Genomic DNA, 15,048 nt, shown 5'->3' on the forward strand with positions numbered 1-15,048 from the left:
ACTCAAGTTGATTCCATCCATCGTTCTCTTCTTCCACCGGAATAACCGGTGGGTCTTCCCGTACCCGCTCGCTTCTTTGCCTCACTCGCCTTCCCGGCTCCTCGGGGATAGCCGGCTCATCCGCATGAGGAATAGAAAAAGAATCACCAAACTTTTCCACAATCCTTGCCCTCCTATATAATGCGGTGTTGAACGGAGGGGGATAAATGACTGTCAGCGCCCTTGACTCTTGCAAATCTAATACTCCAAATGACCTTGCAAGCCTCGTCACAAACATCCCTCCATTAATCTTGGAGTTCATCTTCTCCTTAACAGCCCCTTCAGCAAGATACTTGGCTACGCGATAGGGGAGATTGCAGAAAACATCGGGAGTAATAATACTCCAAAGATAAAAGATGTCAAGGGTCGGGACCTTGTCCCAGTCCTTTCGCATATTAATCGTGCTGGCAATGAACCGATGAATGAGACGGTGGATCGGTGAGCGTATGTGACCCTCCTGTGCGGTAGATGGGATGTACACCCGGTTAGCAATAGTATTCCACCAGGTAGAAGCAACCACTCCCTCGGGGAGATCTTTGTGGCAATTCTCTAAAAAAACTTCAAAATCTTCATTCAACATAGTGCTTTGCTCATAGATTCCAAGCCTCCATGAAAATTCAACCATGCTACATTGTCGCAGCTCCCCACCAAGAGAAAAGGAAACTACATTGGGATTGTAGTACTCACTACCACCTCGGAATGAGATGGTAGCAAAAAACTCCCAACATAATTCAGCGTAGACTGGTTCTTGAATTTTGAAAAGCTGTAACCAACCATCACATATGATGGTTGAATCCCCCAAATTACATTCTTTCACCAAATATGGTGTTAGCTCTTCTTCCAAACCAACTTTCCCCATCCAATCCCAATCCACTGCATTGGGAAAATGAATCTCTTTCTGTTTTAAAGCCTCTAACTTGTTTTTGGCACGGGCTTGAGACGATTTGGATGTGATTTGGCAGAACGAGAGCCACGGGATGTCCCCTTGGCTTCCCCCTCTTGAAGACTGACCTCGTCTGGACATGGTACCTGCATGACAACATTAAGAAAGCACAAACAAACAACACCCAGTAATTAAAATTGAATAAAACAGATCTGTATAGCCTCCTACTCGCCGAGTTCATGTCCTACTCGGCGAGTAGGATGAACATCGGGACCAGAATCTGTCGAACACATATGGGTCACTTAAAACACCCAATTTTGCACAGGGGTTTGCTGTACTAAGTCCATTAACCACTAAACCAAAAGAAAATTCTCCTAACAACTCCTAATTTATGGTAAAATTAAAACCCTAGAATTTGAGGAAACCCCCAAATCCGAATTTAGACTAAATAGGGGCAAATCAGTGATAAAGCTTGAACCTTTGATGAGTTTTTAAGTGTAAAGATCATACCCTTTTCCTTGAAAGTCGAGGATTAAGCCAAAAATCACAGAAATCGCTTGAAGGAGGCTGTGCACGGCGAGTGTGTGGGTAAAATGGGTAAAAACCCTTATTTCTTAGATTTTTATACCGTCTGTGTAAGTTGGCTACTCGCCGAGTAGAAACGGGCTACTCGCCGAGTACAAATGCTTTTACGCGGTTTTTTTTTTTTTTTGGTTATTTAGGCAAGCACTCGCCGAGTACTCGTACCTACTCGGAGAGTAAAGCTTGCAGTTTGACAAAAATTGAATTTAATGTTTTTAACCCACCACCCCACACTCTAGGCATTGCTTGCCCTCAAGCAATCATTTAGAACATATTTCCAGAAGAATATGAATGAAAAAGATCCTAAGGAATTAAAAAGAAAGAAAAGGAAAAAGAAATGCAAACTCTAAACTCGGGTTGCCTCCCAGAAGCGCTTCTTTTTAAGGAGTCATTAGCTGGACTCCTCCCATTCTACGTGGCTGCAATCCCTTCCAGCAACATCAACTCTTCCATGCCTTCATTCCTTGGAACTCTTTCTTCATACTTTTTGACTCTATGTCCATTGACCTTGAACGGGGTGCCATCTTTTGACAATAGCTCTATAGCACCATGTGGAAACACCTTCTTCACCAGAAAAGGACCATCCCATCTTGACTTGAGTTTGCCCGAGAAGAGTTTTAACCTTGAATTAAAGAGCAACACCTTTTGCCCTTCATGAAATTCTTTATTTTCCTTGATCCTCCTGTCATGCCAATTCTTAGTTTTCTCTTTATAGATCAAAGAACTAGTGTATGCATCATTTCTAAGTTCCTCAAGAGCATTCATTTGCATTAACCGGTTGTTCTTGAGCTCCTCCATGTTGAAGTTGCACATCTTTAAAGCCCAAAAAGCTTTATGCTCTATCTCCACTGGTAAATGACATTGCTTTCCATAAACTAACCTATATGGTGTAGTACCAATAGGGGTTTTGAAAGCTGTACGGAAGGCCCAAAGTGCATCGTCTAGCTTATCCGACCATTCTTTTCGATTGCTCCCCACCGATTTCTCCAAGATTCTCTTTAAAGCTCGATTTGTTACTTCGGTTTGTCCACTAGTTTGTGGATGGTAGGATGTTGAAAATTTATGGGTTACCCCATATTTACTTAGCACCTTCTCTAGTTGATCATTGGCAAAATGAGTGCCTCGGTCACTTATGAGAGCTTTCGGGACCCCAAATCTTGAAAATAACTTCTTTAAAAACCTCACCACTACCCGACCGTCATTAGTTGGCAAGGCTTGTGCCTCCGCCCACTTGGATACATAATCCACCGCCACCAATATGTATTTGTTGCCTTTGGATATGGGAAATGGTCCCATGAAATCGATCCCCCACACATCAAATACTTCGCACACTTGGATACTATGTTGTGGCATTTCATTTCGAGATGAAATGTTTCCCTCTCTTTGACATGCATCATATTCTTTGACAAATTGGGTTGCATCTTTAAAAATCGTGGGCCAGTAAAACCCAATGTCAAAGATCTTCTTAGCAGTGTAATGTGCTCCATGATGTCCACCCGTGGGCCCGCTATGACATTGCTCCAATATTTTCCAGCTTTCATTCCCGAACACGCATCTTCGTATGATTCCATCCGCACAGCTTCGGAAAAGATATGGTTCATCCCAAAAGTAATACTTTATCTCGGAAAAGAATTTCTTCTTTTGTTGACTTGTGAGATCTTTTGGGAGGTAATTGCTAGCTAAGTAATTAGCTATATTTGCAAACCATGGTTCTTCTCCCACAGTCACCATAATATACTCGTCCGGAAAATCATCTCCAACTCTATCTTCTTGCAATCGCGGGTTTTCAAGCCTTGACAAGTGGTCAGCTGCTACATTCTCCATTCCATTTTTGTCGCGTATCTCTATGTCAAACTCTTGAAGAAGTAGAACCCATCGTATCAATCTTGGCTTGGCATCCTGTTTGGCAAACAAATACTTGATAGCAGAGTGGTCAGTAAAAACAGTTGTTTTAGATAAAACTAAATAAGGGTGGAATTTATCAAAAGCGTACACCACAGCTAATAATTCCTTTTCCGTGGTGGTGTAGTTTTCTTGGGCTGGATTTAAAGTCTTGCTAGCATAATATATGGGTTGGAAGTGCTTATCAACCCTTTGACCAAGGACAACTCCTAATGCAAAATCACTAGCATCACACATTATTTCAAATGGTAAATTCCAATTTGGTGCAACAATGATCGGGGCATTAGTCAATTTTTCCTTTAAAAATTCAAATGCCTCTAAACACTCTTTAGTAAAATTAAATGGTGCATCTTTTAGGAGTAATTGTGTTAGAGGTCTAGTTATTTTAGAAAAATCTTTGATAAAACGCCGGTAAAAACCCGCGTGTCCTAGAAAACTTCTAATACCCTTCACATTAGTTGGTGGAGGTAATTTGGCAATGGTGTCAATCTTTGCCCGATCCACTTCAATTCCCGATTTGGAAACCTTGTGGCCCAAAACTATACCCTCCTTAACCATAAAGTGACATTTTTCCTAATTAAGGACTAAGTCGGTCTTTTCACACCTAGCAAGCATTAGGTCAAGATTTGTGAGACAATCATGGAAGGAAGATCCAAAAACAGAAAAATCGTCCATAAAGACTTCCATGAATTTTTCCACCATGTCGTGGAATATGGCTGTCATGCACCTTTGAAATGTCGCGGGTGCATTGCATAGCCCAAAGGGCATGCGTCGATAAGCAAAAGTCCTACTTGGGCAAGTGAATGTGGTCTTTTCTTGGTCCAATGGGTCTATGGGTATTTGGAAATAACCCGAAAATCCGTCTAGGAAGCAATAATAACTATGACCCGATAATCTTTCTAACATTTGATCAATAAAGGGCAAGGGAAAATGGTCTTTACGAGTGGCATTGTTTAGTTTTCGATAATCAATGCACACTCTCCAACCGGTTACCGTTCGTGTCGGAATAAGCTCATTCTTTTCGTTGGTTATGACTGTCATCCCTCCTTTCTTAGGCACCACTTGAACCGGACTCACCCACGGGCTGTCGGAAATGGAATATATAATCCCCGCATCTAAAAGCTTGACCACTTCTTTCTTGACCACCTCTTGCATATTTGGGTTTAGTCTTCTTTGGTGCTGCACAACCGGCTTTGCTCCTTCTTCCAGGTTAATCTTGTGTGAACAATAAGAGGGACTTATTCCCTTGATCTCGGTAATGCTCCATGCTATGGCCCGTTTTCGCTTCTTCAAAACTTGCACTAGTTCTTCCTTTTCAGAGTTGGAAAGGTCAGAGGCTATAATGACTGGCTTTTGATGGCCATCTTCAAGGAAGGCATACTCCAAATGTTCTTGTAACTTTTTGAGCTCAGTTTTTGGGTTCTGTTTGTTGTACTCGCCGAGTGTAGGTAAGGGACTCGGCGAGTTGGTAGCTGACTTTACGAATTCTGTTTTTTTTTTCGCTTGGACTCGGCGAGTAGATCGGCCCTACTCGGTGAGTTGAAGTGTCAGATTGCCTCATCAACTCTTCAAACTCAGCTTCTTCCAGCAGCCTCTCGATGTCCATTAAGTCTTTTTCTGCATCAAATTCTTCATCAAAAATTGTGAACTTGCTGGAATCTTCACTTATGCATTCCTCCAATAATTCATCAAGCATGTCAATTGAGAATGCCGTGTCATCACTATTCCGTGCATACTTCATAGCTTGATCAACCCCAAATGTGACTGAATCTTCTCCTACCCGCAAAGTGAGCTTCGAGTCCCTCATGTCTACTATAGCACTTGCCGTGTTGAGGAAGGGTCTTCCAAGGATGATTGGGACTTGAGGATCCGCCTCCATGTCTAGAATTATGAAATCAGCGGGAAATACAAACTTGTCCACTTTGACCACTAAGTCTTCACATATTCCTCTTGGAAAAGTGATTGTCTTGTTAGCTAAATGAATCGCCATACGAATTGGTCTTGGTTCCGGGAGATCCAGCTTCTTGAAGAATGAATAAGGCATTAAATTCACACTTGCTCCTGAATCAGCCAAGGCATGAGTGGTAGCTAAATTGCCAAATTGGCAAGGTAAAGTTAAGCTCCCCGGGTCACCCTTCTTCTTTGGTAGTTTGTTGAGCATGGCGGCTGAGCAATTCTCATTGAGGACTACCTTCTTCACTTCCTCCATCTTCCTTCTATTAGTGAGAAGTTCCTTAAGGAACTTAGCATATTTGGGCATTTGTGCGACAGCTTCGATGAAGGGTATGTTGATTTGAAGAGCCTTTATATGATCTAGAAACTTCTGGTACTCCTCTTCCTGCTTCACTTTCTTAGCTCGGGCTGGGTATGGCAGTGGACTCGCTGAGTCCATATTCTGTACTCGGCGAGTAGAGCTGTCAGATTGAAGATTTTGATTTTCTGCTTCCTCCTTCTGTGATTCTTTGGGTGCTTCATTCTGAATAGGGGCCAGAGGAGTGATTATTTTCCCACTTCTTGTTGTGACTATGTTTATGTGCGCGCCTCGTGGGTTGTCTTCGGTTTTGCTAGGAAGTTCGCCCGGTGATCTTTGGTTTATTTGTTGAGCAAGTTGCCCTAGCTGCGTTTCTATGTTGTGGATAGATGCTTGCTGGTTTCTAAGCATGGTCCTTGTTTCTTGAATTGCAGCATCATGATCACTATGTCTTTTTTCTGAAGCAGCTACAAATTTGGTAAGCATTTCTTCCAAACTTGGTTTTCTTTCTTGTGATGGCTCCTCCTTTTGGTAAAAACCCCTTCCCTTTTGCTTGAACTTATCCTCCTTAGCCTTCTTGTACTCGTCATAAGGGAGCCACTCTTTCTTTGGTCTACGCCAATCTTCATCATATCGGTCCCCACTTGAGTAACAAACTTGCACCTTTTTGTTGCCATTCTCATCCAAATCGCAGTCTCTAGTAAGGTGAGGCCCATTGCAATTTTCGCAACCCACCCGAATAGCATGTATCGTTTGGTCCATTTTATCCATCCTCCTATCCATGGTTTTTAGCATAGCCATAACTGCTGACAAGTCTTCTGAAGTTGCATAGGCGGCCCCCCTCGTCACATCATTTCTTGGATTGTGGTATTCTCTAGAATGCTTAGAGAATTCTTCAATTAGTTGCTTTATCACTGGAGGTGCCTTTTTCGTGAGTGGACCTTGCGAGTCAAGTAATTGCCTAGTGGTAACATTTACTCCATCATAGAAGATGGAGACTTCTTGTTGACTATTGAGGTCATGATGTGGGCAATTCCTTAGCAGGCTCTTGTACCTCTCCCACACTTCATATAGTGATTCTCCAGCTTGTTGTTCAAAGTTAGCTATGGCTTTCTTTAGCTTGGATATCTTGGATGGCGGGCAGAATTGATCAATGAACTCTTCTTTCATTTGGGCCCATGTAGTGATAGATCCTGGGGGCAATGACTTGAGCCAATCCTTGGCAGCACCCTTCAAAGTAACCGGAAGCATGCGAAGTAGCTGAGTTTCCCGAGGCACATTTGGAACATTGAAATAATCAGCTACATCATTGACTTCGTCCAAGTGTTTGTAAGCGTCTTCGTGGTCTTTGCCTGTGAAGGGGATCTCCTTAAGTAGAGCCAGGATGTGACCCTTGAGCTCAAAAGTAGCAGTAGCGGGGATTGCGGGTTGCACAAGTCCCGGTCCGGTATCATCGCGTATCCTCTTCTTCCATTCCCCCATGGGGACTTCATAAATGTTAGCCATGAGAATAGCTAATTCGTCGTCGGAATCGGAAACGTGACCGAATGTAGGGTCTTCTTCTTCCTCGGTCTCGTACTCGGCGTCTTCTTTAGTAGGGTCTTCGATTGTCAAAGAGGCGTTGGATGCTCCTGATTTGCTGCTCTTCTTCTTGCTGAAAACGGACTTTAGGTTCTTTAGTGGCGAATTCCTTGAAGAAGCGGATTCTCCAACGGATTTTCCTTTATTCTTCCTTAGAGCGGATTCCGGGTCGTCTAGAGGAGGGATCAAAGGTGTATCAGATCCTCGGGTCATGAAACAACTGCAAATAAAACAAGAAAAACGCGTAAAAAGAACAAAAATGAAATAAAAGCTAAAACTGTGAACAGTGATGGACTCGCCGAGTTTCGTCGAGTGCACTCGGCGAGTTCAAGGTAAAAACTGAAAAATTTTCTACTTAATTTATTAAAACAGGGATTGATCAAAACCTATACTAACTACTAAATTACCTCAGAATTAACTTTGTGTAAGATAAATCCCACACAAATGATCGATAAAAATAGAAATTAGTGCTAATTTAGAACCGGTCCCCGACAACGGCGCCAAAAACTTGATGTGTGTAAAATGCACTGATTTTAATCCTACTTTTGAGTTATAAATTAAGCACACAAAGGCAGTGAACCTGTCTTTTAGTGGTATAGTTGGGTAAGTAGAGTGTCGAACTCAGGGAATGGTAAATTAAAACTAAAGACTAATTTTATCTAAATTAAATAGTAAATATGAGTTTTCTCTAGTTTCACAAGACTAGAAACTTACTAATACTACTTGGGCTAAGAACTAGAAAAACAAAGATTTAACTGAATTTAATAATAAAATGGACTTCTGTTTAGTTCAACTCAATTGATCCTATGGTTGATATTATGGTAATAGTGCAATGGATTAATTCTTCTATTGGCTACCGATTCAAGTGATTAGCCTTGCGTTCGCTACGATAATCCTTAGAAAACAAACTAACTCAAACAGTGATCAGTTGTCTAATTTAATTTAATTCACTAGATTATTTATTCGGGTTAATTTAGACTTGTAACAGCTAACTAAATTGGTCCTTTAGTTAACCTCTTGCTGATGGTCATCAAACAAGCTCACACATGAATTTACCTAATTTTTCTTATTAATTCTAGTTTCACGTTCGTTAGTCCTAGACATATGATAAAGTGGTCACATAAATTATATGAGGTAGCAATTAAGAGATGTTCATGCTTCTTAATTATCTTCCTACTAACAGAAAAACAGTTATCATTCACACATAAGGTTCTTTAACAAGCTAGAATCAACAAAATCACCAATATTAAATTAATCCTACCATAAAATCAAACAATAATATCAATTTTGTATCCCCAAACAGAAGTTTAAGAGTTTTAGCTCATGATTGAGGTAATTAACAGCAATAAAACGAATTCTAATTGTCTAACCATAATTGAGAAACAATAGATTAAGTAGAATGATGAGAATGTGCCTTAAATCTTCTTCGGAATTGGATTCTAGGTTGTATCTTCGTTCTCTAGGGTTCTTCTGGCTCTTCAATCGCAGCTTGCTTCTCCCCAAAGGTTCCAGCCGTCCTTCCATCAGATTAAGACCCGCTATTTATAATTATCACAAAACAGGGGCTACTCGGCGAGTAGGTCGTGGACTCACCGAGTACATGCGTGGACTCGTGTTCGGCAAGGAATCTTGACTTTTCTTTCGGGAACATTCTAATGAACTCGCCGAGTACATGCGTGGGCTCGCCGAGTAAGTGTGTAGTTTTCCCTTTTCCTTCATTCTTTGGTCTCTAATTGCTTCTCCTTTTTCCTTTCTGCTTCCAAGCATGTCTTTTGGACTGAAAACACAATATAAGCATTATTAAGTACCTTTTGTCCATATTATGCATATAATTAGCCAAAAATGAATAGAAATATATGTTAAACATATGATTAATTATGCACATATCAAAATACCCCACACTTGACTTTTGCTTGCCCCCAAGCAAAACTGAATTTTAACACATTAGAATCACATAGGACAACTTACGTCGAACCCAGCCATTATGCCAAGACCGCAACGCGCACATTTATGTCTAAAATTTTCCTAATAACCCCCCATACTCTAAATACTCACAATCCTCATAAACATTCGCCCACTCACCCCGAACTATGCTCATTTTATGCATCCCTCCGAATCCATCCTCAGAAAACCTCTTAACCTCAAGGTGTTTTTGGTTGAGTAACCCAAGCATACATAATCTAGATAATTACAATGTATGATACCACATTGGAGCTCTTTGGAATTCTTCATTTCTTTGGCATTTGATCTTTGATCTCTTTGAATTCACCACTTTGTTGTTTGGTTTTTGGTATCTTCAACTTTTTGAATTTCTTGGAATTTTTGATCTTCTAATTTCATATTTGACTTTGATGCTCCAAAAATTCTTACAACTTTTCTTTTGTAATTCTCTCTTTTTTTCATGTAACTCACTTTTTTCTTCACTCAATACCTACATGCTTAAGCAGGGGCACTCAACTTCAACCTTTATTGATTAATGATAACAATTTTCCTGGATACATTTCAAGTACACGATGCTAAACATATTGCATCCTTCGGGCTAAGCGAGGTTGTGTTTTTGTCCCATGATTTCACTAGAATAAGGGAGCCACAAATGCACTATAACGTATATAGGCTCAACTAAACATTTGGGTCCTCATGGAATCATCAAATATAATAGTAGCATGATCCCTAATATGTTATTCTCATAATATATTAATAGAAATATATGTTAAACATTAATTATGCACATATCAATATGTTATTCTCATAATATATTAATAAATCACAATTAATCCTCTTTCTCCATAATTCATCCTATCAAATTGTTATGGTGAAGGCAACCCAAAAGGACCATGCTACTATCGGGTCAAGTACATACCAATTATAGTTATGAGCTTAGACACCTAATCCAATAGTCTTCCACTTGGATAAGTCTAGTAACTATTATTGCAAGTACAACTTCAGAATCCGATTAGCAATCGTAGCTCTCAAAAGTTGCTGTCAAACTGTGATCTTATCAGTAACGCGTCCTTTAGATAAGGGATCATATACTCCTCCATTCTACAAGATATCATATGAACATGAGACATGGATTATAATCATTCTCTCTGTCCATGTGTTGTTTCCCGATTCCCAATTTATGACGACTGACAACAGACTACAATTGAACACATCAACTTAGTCCAGGCTTGGCCAAGTGCTTAGGGTGTCATCACTAAATCATCGAGGGGCCCAGAGATATCGCTTTTATCCTCTTAGGGTAAAAGGAACAGATAAACTTTGACTCATATGCTTGTACTATTTACTTATCAAATCACACACAACAATACATTTTATAACATCAAGTTACTGATGCGTTTACATATTATCAATGTGCAACCGACTTGTAAACAACAACTCATATCTCTCTGTTTCAAGAATATAAGATATTATCGTCTCACAACCACTCGTGATAAAATCCATGAAGTGATTCAGATGAGCGTGGGTTTAATCCAATACTCAAATCCCATTTCAGGAGTACTCATGAACACCGCAGCAAACTTGTGCTATGTCTAAACACTTAGACAATCTACAGTGGATTCATGACAGTCTTACCTCATTACTTACTTCCAAAGTATGATTGACTGTGGATGTTTGAATAATTCTTATTATTCGGGAAGTAAAACATGCGAAATGAAACACAAGAATAATCCAATCCAATATGGTCTCAAAACTTTTGAGTATAAATAAAACACTTATTATTTAATCACCATATTGATTACACATTATTCATTGTATAATGTTTCGACTAATCAACTTAATACTTAAATTAAAACAATAGCTATCCCATGCTCCAAGCATGAACACTATGTTTACCTATGGTCCTTTGTTTGTGAAATAGATCAATTTAATATATTTTCAATGATGCTCATTTCACAATTCCAAATCCTTATCATAAGTGTAAGAATACCAAATTCTTGCCACTATTAGAATGCGTTAGATTCTAAACTATCATGCAATGATCCTTTTGTAATGTTAAAGCATCAAAGTTACAAGGACTTTGCCAATGATATTACAAAACATTCCACTGGAGATTCGTTACAGTACAAATCGCCATATGACAATCCATTCTTAATAGAATCCTATCTATTCAGAATCACGTCAACATGGTCCATCCATTACTATACTTCCAATTGTCCATAACGACTAATCTTCAGCGAACCTCAGATTGTCCTTGACAATTGTTTAATTACTTTAGTCATATCTGGTTCTGGTCCTTTTTCCGTCTTAATGCCCTAGGCATTTGGAAAAATCAGAATACGTGAACATTATAACATATGCAATCGATCCTTTACCCGAAGCGTATGGGACACGATTCATAATGTCTTACATAAAAACATGATATTTTGCCAGTCTCTTGCTATAACATTTCCATATATAGAATTTCCCATGTTGAATCATTTTAACATGATATTCATATATGTCCATGACTAAGTTAGATTAATACTTCAATCTAAACTTTTAGATTCGAAATAAAGTATAAGTATCCTCTCCCTTACTATAGCGAAACAACTTTTCAAACTCTGCAACTTTGCAAATTAAAACTTTGTTTCCTATAAACAACATTGCTAACTCGCAACACTTATCGTAATAATTATGCTCCCACTAGAAAATTAATTATATCCTTACTAGCATAACATTTATGCTCCCACTAGCTTTGACATGTATCCATAAATCAGTTGGACTTCTAGAAATCAATACTTATTGACTTTCTTACCAAAGTTCAGATTTCTGACATGAGATGCTTCGATAAGTCTTTATCTAAGCTCATACACCTTTTAGAAAGCTCATATGTGTGTCTAAACTATTTCATAACTTACAACAATAAGTCCCGAATGTTCAAACTATTTTCCATTTCTCACAATTCAAACTATGAAGAGGGATGCCGTAATCATACTCGAATTTGAGAACGCAATTAACACAACTGCTAACTCCTTAAAATCCACTTAGTGAAAGCGTTTCCTCACAATCATTTTCATGAAGTGGAGAGAAACCTTTTCCACTTAGATTTTACGGTGTATGTGTTTCTATCCATGTAAATTTGTCATTTCCAACCACCATCATAAGGTAAGGTCTATGAAAAATTCAAACTCATATGGACTGAACTTGTTCAATCTTAATTTCTTGCCGTCTAGTAGCACAAGGGCCTACCATGTCTTCCAAGTTGTTTAGCAGCTCACCTACACCGGCTAATGTACTTTCATTGATCAAGGTGTTTTGCCTTTATGCAATCAAATGAGAACTCATAGATCTCACACGCATGGTCAACTTAACTAGGATGGGAACAAAAACAAGAATATGTCAACACGATAGGCAACAAACCTCAAGTCATGTGCTAGTGATAAACAATAGGTTTATTCTTGATTAGTACTTGAAACTATTCAAGACCACTCAAGACTCCCACTGACTTTTTGACATATAAGATTCTCTGTCAAGGAACATTTATTGACAACCAAATATTCAAGAGTTAGTGCGGATTCTTATCAAGAAAACACTTCATACAATTGGTCTTAGTTGTTCTTTGTTTTATCCAAAACAACTTTCAATTTCAAATGTGCAAGAGTAAGAAACATTTCTACGCCACATTACATGAGGTGTTATAAACCTACTTAAGACATGTCACTCAATGCATAATCTTGGAGTATGACTCTAAGACTTGATTTTGGAACGGAGTACGACTCATCTTAACCATTTCAACAATTCCCGATTCCTCTTCTTAGCCATACAAATGCACTAAGGTGTCCTTAGAGGATCAATTGTGATATGGTTTTATAACCATTAAGATGATCATAAAACATGATACTAAAGTACTCTCCTTTCCTTTCAGATTGGATAAAATTTTATCTTTCTGCCTAATTGATTCTTCTTATTCGTTCTGCTATACATTGAAACCCTTTCAATGATTTAGAATTACACTTAATCTTGTAAGTATAACCATATTTACTAAACTTTTAGTAAATCATGACGAATAGTCTTGTTGTTCTTTGTGGTGGACCTGACCAGTGCACATCAATGCGTACTAGATCCTTTAGTCCTTCACTTGACTCACATATACATGTGAACAAGGAATTAGTCTTAATTTCCCAAAGATGAAGGTTCTCATTCATCACACAATACAAGTCGCATGATTCCAAGTTTCTGTCCAATTGAAACTTGGGCGATGATAATCTTTCCTTATTTAGTAAATTTTGACATTACCACAAACTAAGAATCAAATCCATTTACAACATTGCTAACAATATATAAACACCAATTTTCATAAATGCCATTGCAAGGAAATATAAAATAAGATAGAATCAAAATTTTTTTTATTTATAAAAATGCGGAAAACTTGTCCTTACAATTCAATTACAAATGAAAACTATGTTACTAAATATTCCTAAGCAATCTATCATAACTCTTAATCAACAGCTCAAAAATCCGATCATCGCACCATACGATAGAAATCTACTTCTTCACGATCAGATTCAACTTACTTTTCTTTTAAGCTTCCTTCCTTTTCTTCGATCCTACAAAACATCAAAATGTGATCAACACATCATGTAATAATAATCTATAAATAGGAACTTAATAGAGTTAGATAGTGGACTTACCTGAAGTAGAGTCATACATTTTGACTTTACCATCCTTGCGATCTTTCAGGTAAATATGGCAGCTTTACATCCAATTCCCATTCAATTGGCAGTTGAAACAGATAGACTCTTTAGGAGTGACATGTGGAACTATCTCAGATTCGGCCTTTCGCTTACAGGCAAACTTTTTGACATTGGCCAATTTCTCTCTCTTAGGAGAAGAAATCATTTCTGGACTATCATCGATGTCATTGCCTGCGTCCATGGAAATTTGGGAGGCAGATCTTCCAATCAAATTTTCCTGACCAGTGCGCCAAAGCATTGCAGCTTCAGCAACAATTAGCAAGTATGTCAGATCAATGAGGGTCACGTCGTGATCTGTCATATAGTAGTCTTTAGCAAACTGACTATACGACTCAAGAAGCGATTGAAGAACCAAGTCAATAGCTAGCTTCCTTGGGAAAACGACACCCAACATTCCCAGTCTTTCAATGTGCGACTTCATATTCAAGACGTGTGCACATACAAACCTTCCATCTTGGTGTTTGTTTGCCAATAGGGCTTGAATGACCTTGAACTTTTCAAGTCGACGAAAATGTGGGCCAGTGAGAATAATTGGAGGAGGTGGAGGAAGTGAAGTATGATTTCCATTTCCACGATCGAATCGTAGAACATCATCTTCACGAGGAAAGGTTTTTCCAAAAGATTCAGGAAGACCATAGTTGTCAGAACTAGACATCTACAAGGGAGAAATTCAAGTTAGTTGATTCAATCCTTAATATAACACCCAAATGAAATATTAAGGCTACGACCCAACACAATAATTCACAATTCGGAAGAAGGATGCCATAATCCAACTGTAAACTAATTTTCGGTAGGTAAATGATGATTTACCAATTCCACCACGAACGAAATTTAAACGAATTAGGTTTTTAAATGAAACTCCTAGATCTTTTGAGATTCATTGAACTTTTCAATGACATGTTTAATCTCGATTATGCCCTTCAAGTTTGTGACTGGGATGCCGAGGATGACAAACAAGGTGTGAATAACCATGCAAATTAGCTTGGTACTCTCGAAGTCATATATCACCTAATCAATGTGCCAGTTAACCACACATGCTCCATCGATCTATGATAACCTACAAGCTACCAATTTCCATCCTTCATTAGTCCCATATTAGTGTGTCGGTTAACCACACACGCTCCACTAACGAC

General features: G+C 38.8%; 1 non-coding gene across 1 annotated transcript; it reads left to right on the forward strand.

Annotated features, from left to right (window-relative positions):
- Positions 1-6,672: 6,672 nt before the first annotated feature.
- LOC145110326 (small nucleolar RNA R71) lies at positions 6,673-6,779 on the forward strand. Its single transcript, XR_013709709.1, has one exon. It is a non-coding gene; the product is annotated as a small nucleolar RNA R71 (small nucleolar RNA).
- Positions 6,780-15,048: the final 8,269 nt, after the last annotated feature.

Source organism: Lactuca virosa, chromosome 4 (assembly GCF_052849685.1).
Source record: "Lactuca virosa cultivar CGN04683 chromosome 4, Lactuca_virosa_CGN04683_v6, whole genome shotgun sequence".
In the NCBI taxonomy this organism is placed as follows: domain Eukaryota; kingdom Viridiplantae; phylum Streptophyta; class Magnoliopsida; order Asterales; family Asteraceae; genus Lactuca; species Lactuca virosa.